A 7,469-nucleotide genomic window follows, 5' to 3' on the forward strand; every position below is an offset into this window, starting at 1 on the left:
GATGGCAGTACAGCCTGTCACCCTCTCCTCCCAGCTTGGTGTGACCTGCAGACTTGCTGAATGTGCACTCTGCACCATGGTCAAAGTCATTAATGAAGATATTAAACAGTATTGTTCCCGATATTGTCCCCTGGGCAAAGCACCAGTGAGTGGGAAACTAGTGACAGGACACTCCTAGCACAGCATGAAGCACCAGGAACAAGCTTCATATTAATATTCATATTCATAGGCATCTTTGTTTTTTGTTTTTGTTGGGGTTTTTTTTTCCCATTTCTACCCTAGAGAATAACCTCTTTAAGAAAACCAGGAAAGACTGTCAATTTTGTCCAGATTCCCTAAATATAATCTTGCCTTGAGTTTGAAGATTAGCTCAGGTAAACAAACTTTGTTGGTACTGAATGTCCCATTATTGTATGTGGAGAAAATAGTCTTGGCAGCAGAGCAGAACCATGGCACAAAAATGCTCTGGCTTTGTTTGCCCTACACGTATCTCAAACTGATGGTTGCTCTGTTTTCCTTTTGCCTGCTAATCCCCCTCACTCAAAGACACACATTTAAGGTCGTGCAGCTTTAAAACCTGTCATTTTCTTGAAAGCTGGCCTACCACACAGCTTCTATATGTTCCAATGTCATATCTGTCTTACCAGACCTCCTTGGAGGGGTAAGGATAGACAATATTTGATCCCTCACTGGTAGGTTTGATGGAGTGACTGAATTCTGACACTTCAAGTCAGAGATGATGTGAGAAGAGCACATCTCCCCTTAGCAATTTTGATATGTTAACTCTTATCTCTGGAACAAACTAAAGGTGTGCTGCAGCTTCTGCAGTACTGCTCACCTCAGGAAACCTCTGCAGCCCCTCCTTCCACAGTAACTATTTTGTGATTTTCTCTGTAATTGTGCAGATGAACAGCTTAGATGGGAGAATAAGAACAGAAATCTACATAATAATTATTATTGTTTCTTGTTATATTGATTGCCCTGAGACAAAGGTTTACAAAATATTTGCACCAATTAATCCTAGGTAGGTGCAAGGGAAAATCCCTGAGGTGGTGTGTGATGAGGGCATTAGGGGGAGAATCTGTAATTCTATGAAGCTAGTAGAATCCGAAGGAGCACACTGTGTTAGGATGCTTGACTTCATGTCTGGTTATACCAGATGGCTTCCATCAAGAGGCAGATGTTTTTCGCAGTCTTCCCCTCAAAAAGGACATCAGAATTTAACCATGCTTTTGTATTTGAATACCTAGCATGAACAAAAGCATATGGTGTAGATATCAGCTTCACAGAACTGTTGGGAGAAAGCACTGGGGTGGTAGATAGAGCCCTGTGGCAAAGCACTTCTTGAAAATGATTGATTTTATAAAATACATACATTGTAAAAATACAGCTGACTTCTAAGAAGATAAACAAGATAATCTGCTGTGTAGTTACTTAAGATTGAAACATGCTTAGCTAAGACTTCTTTTAAAATAAAAGACACATTACCCTGCTTTATGTGTTGTAGCTTTAATGAAAATTCAAAATGTATTACATAATGCCTCTTAAAGATGACTTGGCTGAGTGTTTTCCTATTCAGACTGATGACTGATGCTGTAAGCCTGTCACAGCATACTTAATCCTCTCTAATACCTGTTCCATAGTAATTCTTGGGAGTGTGTAGAGTACAAGGTGGTCAACCTCCCAAAATCTCCAAGTGGCTTACAGAGATCTGCAGATGGAGGAGAGCCCTGAGGCTCTCGCACCACACCTCTGTGCTCCCGGGAGAGCTGTGGGATGGTTTGCATACAGGGTGTGACAGCAGCTTACCAGTGGCCCATGGACCCTGCTCCAGCCTGAAGCCCGGGTGTGCAGCTACAGCACAGGCTGTCTGGGCAGAGTCACTCTCGGCTTCCCCTGTGGCTGGGGATTTGAATGGACCAGCTGCCCTGGTACTAGACAGCCCCATTGCCAATTACATGATGTAATGTTATTATGGGAGCTGTTGCTGAACTACTCAGAAGTGATGCAGAAGTTGTTCAGGAGTCACAGATTGGCCATTCCCTATGGCAGGGAGTTTATAGCTGTTTATATATAATTCCTGAGTACAAGAAGTCTGCAAGGTGGTATCACTTTTAAATGTTATGAAAAAATATGGAGGCATTCAAAAGGTCTCACAGCTCTTCTGGGTCTTGACACCTTATTGTATCCACTGTGATAACCAGTGACAGATTCCAGTTGGGGAAGCTAAATAACCTCATCCTGTATTTTGAGCAATTCCAGTAGGAAGGGAAGCTTTACCCTCCTCAAAAGCTGGCAGGGCTTACTATCAGAAGCTAAGGCAGCTTGTGCTGTATGTGAGCACCTCATGTGAAAGTGGTTTGGAAAGTTTCCATTGTGGCAATCCTTTCCTGACTCTAGATTCTTGAATTCTTAGCCAAGGACCTTCTGCCAGGGTTTCTCCTGGCTTTTACAGAGGCAACCGAAGGAATGACTTTAACACACAGAATACAATAAAATGCATATCTGAAGCTTGATCCCACTCCCACTGAACTATCAGAAGTGTTGTCTATCGCCTTCAAAAGGAGATAATGCAAATTCTTAGTTTTCATTAGCATTGCAACAATCAATTAGCAGGCAATTTAAATTGCACTGTCACCAGCTTTTCCATCAGCTGTCTCTTACTATCTGAAAATGTGATCTTCATACTATGTTAACAGAGGATCTTTTCTTTTTTTTCCAGAAAATATCTTTGGCAAAGCTCTGTGCTCCTCAGTGGAAATATAGCTGAGACTAATTTAGCTTTTCAATTTTTGTTTTTCTTGGGCAACCTGAAAGAAAAAGATATAAAAAACGAACCATTTGTGATTGTTAGTGTTACATTTTCCCTGCAGTTCCTTTTCTGTGAGTGGGGTTAGTATTGCACTGATGGATCTGCAACAGGTGTATGTTCAGCAGTGCAAATACTTGTGCATGGAAGTTTTTCTGTATAGCAGCATCAAGACTGGCTCATGCCAGATCAGCTGCACAGGAGATTACTGCATGAACATCATCAGGTATGTGGCTGTCTACACATACACACACCAGCACAGACACATCCTTTTGGTCCTGCCCTTGAAAACCCTACAGGTTGCTGTCTTTAGTCATAAAGTAAACCATTATTTACTTAGGTTAGGGCTACTCCCATGATGCCTTCACAGTCACGCTTCACATCTTGAAGCCCACATAATTTTGAAGTGCATGACTCGGAAGCGTGAGTGAACACTTCTCCCTTTCCTCAGCAGGGATGCATACAACTTAACATCCCTTCCTCCTCTGCAGAAGAGACACATGTCTAAACATTTTCATTTCAGAAGAGAAGCTGATGACAGAGTTTCCTGTGCCATCACAACAGAAGTTCATTCAAGTGCTAGACTGGGCCATCGACCAGACAGGATGGGGAATTTTTATAACCTAGGCTGTTTGTGACTGCAAAATGTTAGAGCAGTGATTTCCAGCCTGTGCTGTGCAGGCTTTTGGGACTGGTGAGTCCATGGATGGTGATTAAGAAAGACACTTTGCTGTCTAGTAGTCTGCAGCTGGGAAAATTTCTTTTCCCCTCACGTCCACTGGAAAATGTATAGAGATGAAAACCAGCCAAAAAGCCCTGCCATAATGGAACATCTGCTCTTCTTATCAGAGTTGTGTGAAAGGTTTATTGAGTCCAAATTTTTCAACTTTCACCCTGCCCCTCCCTTTATGGCAGGCCAAAATTGGGGAAAAAAAAAGAGAAAGAAAAAAAGAAAAAGAGAAAAGAAAAAGAAAAAAAAAGAAAAAGAAAAAGAAAAAAAGAAAAATCAAAATAGAAAAAGAGGGGAAAAAAAGTGTTAAGTTTTTATCAGATCCTAATTTTTGCACTGTCCCTGGCAGGTAGTGGGGCTGAAGTGCTCCCCCAGCCCAGAAGGACTTGTCTTTCTCCTCTGTCTTTTTCTAGCAGAGTGCCCTAGGGTGGTTCTTAAGAAAAATAAAATATTGAAAATACTGAGTAAGATAACTCTTACTTAAACAAGAAAAAAATGTTTATTTAGAGCAATGGAGAAAAAAGATCTACTAAACTGGGAAAAAAAATCATATTGTTTCTTCTACACAGGAAGAATGAGACAGATAAATTCAAAGTTCAGAATGGGATTGAAGGTAATACTTCCCCCCTTATTGTGTATCAGGAAAAGTTCAGAAAACTAAGCAGTTATGGAGGGGGAAAGAAGGAACCTGTCAATTGTGATTTTTAAGCAAAGAAAACACTCATAGCACGGCAAAGAAGATAAACAGAATCAAAAGTGATCCTTCAGGGAGCTGCTGATTGAAGGGACAACAAAAAAGTCATTTGGTCTGGTTGTTTGCTGGGGAAGAATATGCTGGATACAGAAGTCATTACCAGGTGAGGAGAGTGAGGTAAGCACCATTTTCTTTTATTCAAAGCAGGGATGAAAAGAAGAACATCTGAAGAAGAAGGAGGAAGACAGGACAATAAATGATCAAAGAAGACATAGCATATGCTATGTAAGAGAAGCATGGAAGCTTCATAAGCTGATCTTAAAAAACCATAAATTATGGCAGTAGCATTAGTTGTGAGCCTCTGAGCTGGGAAAAGTGGGGTTCCATACACATTACTAATAAACCCATAATCATATATTCAAACAGGTAGAAGCCATGTGGGTGTCTGCACAAGCTGAGAGGTAAATCTTCATTTTTACTACTTTTACTTCATCTGAAAACTTGCTGTATGGATGGTACTGAGGTTTTTTTTTTTTTTTTTTTTTTTTTTTTTTTTTTTTTTTTTTATAATCTGCTCCCAGGACCACAAAGTTTGGACTTCCCCTGATCTTTCTGATGGGCACTTTTAAAAAAGAGGAGAGAAACCTTTAGCAATGATCCTCATTCAGGATCTTCTCTGCTCCAGGTGCCAGCTTTTTATAGCTTTTGGTGCATCACACAGGTGGAGAGGCCAGCTCTTGTTGTGCACAGTCTTAGACTATGAAAATGTTTATGAGGTTAGTCCCCTGATGGAGATAAAGTCAGCTATGAAGTCACACTGTACTGATGAACCGCTCCATCACTGGTTCTTGCAGAAATATATGTGCTCTATTCTTCTTGATTTGACAAAAATTCTCCTGTCTTAGAAAAGTAAGTGAACAGGGTATGCATCTGGGGCAACATTCAGTATACTAAATGCACATTTTTATAGGAGCAAAATCATAGTCTAATAGAAAAACTAGCATCAGGTGCAATAGCACAAGTCAGAACTATCCTCGCACAGAATTCAATTGTGGTCAAGATCTGGTAAACATTTTACTTTTCAACTGCATACTTTGCACGCTATTTGTATGACATCTCCTTTTCTCTCTTTCCCTTGTTGGCTGACTTTGTGCCCTTTTGGCTTGTCCCCCCTTTTTTTTGTCTTCTTAAGCCTAGTAGTGATTCACTGGAAAAAAATTCATTTAGCTAGTGAACAGGAATTTCTGACCTATTTACAAGTGAACTTCACTATACTTTTCATAGGTCAAAGTCAAGCCCAAAGTACTCCCCAGACTGCCAGTTAAAGCCCTGTCAAGTTCTCAGTGACTTCTGATGTTTCCCCTCCAGCCCATCTGTGCTTACCTCACCTGGCCTGCTGTGTCATAGGTGCTATTCACTGCTAATCCAGAATACTTTCCCTTAAAAGAACCTGTATTCTTGGGGATGGGTTGTGTGTCTTCTGAAAGGTCTCTAGAAGATTCTGCATTGCTGAAGGAATAATGAGAAATAATGTCATTGGAGATTCTACTCTGCTTTCCGGGGTAACATGGAGCTCTTGGTGCTTGAGCTGTTGCTGGTTCTGCTGTGTAGCGTCCGTGTTTCCGAGAGGACCATCCGTGTTTCTATGAGCAGGACAACCTCATGTTTTACTGGCATTCACCACAGGATGGCAGTGCAAGATTTTAATTGTCAGTCTGTTTCAATTGTCTGTGTATGTTCCTTGTGCGTGTGACAGCATAGTTAGACTGAAAATTAAAACCAGTACTGCTTTTTTCCATTTTAAAAACAAAGATATACTGGTTTCCTTTGAAATAGAGTGGATTGTGAAAACACAGAACCAATAAGAAAACGATGCTGCTGCTGCACATGAGGTGCTGCCATATTTCAGAAATGTACCTCAGCTTTCTTTGTATGCTGACTCTGCATTTAATTATTTCACACCTCCTCCCACAGTGTAAAACCTGTATTGCAAAGGTTGTTTACATGATGTACTCTAAGTGGCTTTTGAATTTACTTTACAGAGTTTTTGTCCTGACATTGCATCTTTGGCCTGTGTGCTAAGGCACAGTCCCTGCTGGTGTGGTCCCAGAGCACGTCCTACCAGCAGAGCGGCAAATGATATAGGTCAGTTCAGCCTTCCTTCCTTCCTTCTCTCTCTCCAGTTTCACCTTCCCATTTTTTTTTTTTTCAGGTAAAATCAGGAAATTAGTTTCATCTGAAAATATACCTGACAAAACCACACAGTTGTTAATTAGGTCCCCTATCTGGCCTGCAGGTTGTGTGCCAGCATGGGCAAGAGGAGGCAGCAGGGAGCCTGGGATCATCATTCTGGCTGCACCTCATGCCCAAGATGATGGCAGAGTTGAAGAAAAGTGATGGTAGAGTTGAAGAAAGCTCTTAAGCCTGCATTCTGCTGGTTGTTGATTCAACTGGTTGGGCATCACTGGTGCTATTTTCTGGTTTGGTCTTCACAGTGAGATGCTGATGGTGTTTCTTGCTCCGTGACATTTTTGTCAGGATGCAATACAGTAAAATCTTATCAGGTCTATATCATTGCCGCATACAATTCAAGTTTTCGACAACACATCCTGCTTTGAACTGCTGCTCACACACACACACACACACACACACACACACACACACACACACACACACACACAGAGACTCTCAATATCTTACTGATACTTATAATTTCCGTGCTAGGGCATTGCACTGACTGCATGGCTAAATCTGTACAAAGAGTGTAGCTCTTGCTGGAGACAGTTTGATAAACAAAAGCTAACGGGTTCTTCAAGTAGTATCTATCAGTTAGTGATGCCACTTTTTTAAAGCTTATGTACATGTGTTTAGTAGTCCCAGTAGTCCACTGACAGATAAACAAAGAGAAGAGTTCAGCAGTGCTGCTGGAGGTGTGATAAAAGCTCCAGAGCAGCAGTTCTGTTTTCTCCCCTTCCCAATAAAGGGCAGTTTTATGTTTCAGAAGGTTTCTGGGATGACTAATATGATCTGATACAGATCTTCTGCACTGGAAGACTTAATGGAGGAAACATGCATTTTCTATAGTTAGCACCTAGCACTCTTAGCCATATCTGAGAGAACTGTTACTCTTACTGAGTGTTAGGCTTCAGCCTGTATCTGTAACATTTCTGAAACCTGGTAGTTTTCTTTGCAGTGTAACTTTAGGAAAATATCCATTTGATCTGAAGAGAAGATTA

This window comes from Motacilla alba, chromosome 2, assembly GCF_015832195.1.
Source record: "Motacilla alba alba isolate MOTALB_02 chromosome 2, Motacilla_alba_V1.0_pri, whole genome shotgun sequence".
Lineage (NCBI taxonomy): Eukaryota > Metazoa > Chordata > Aves > Passeriformes > Motacillidae > Motacilla > Motacilla alba.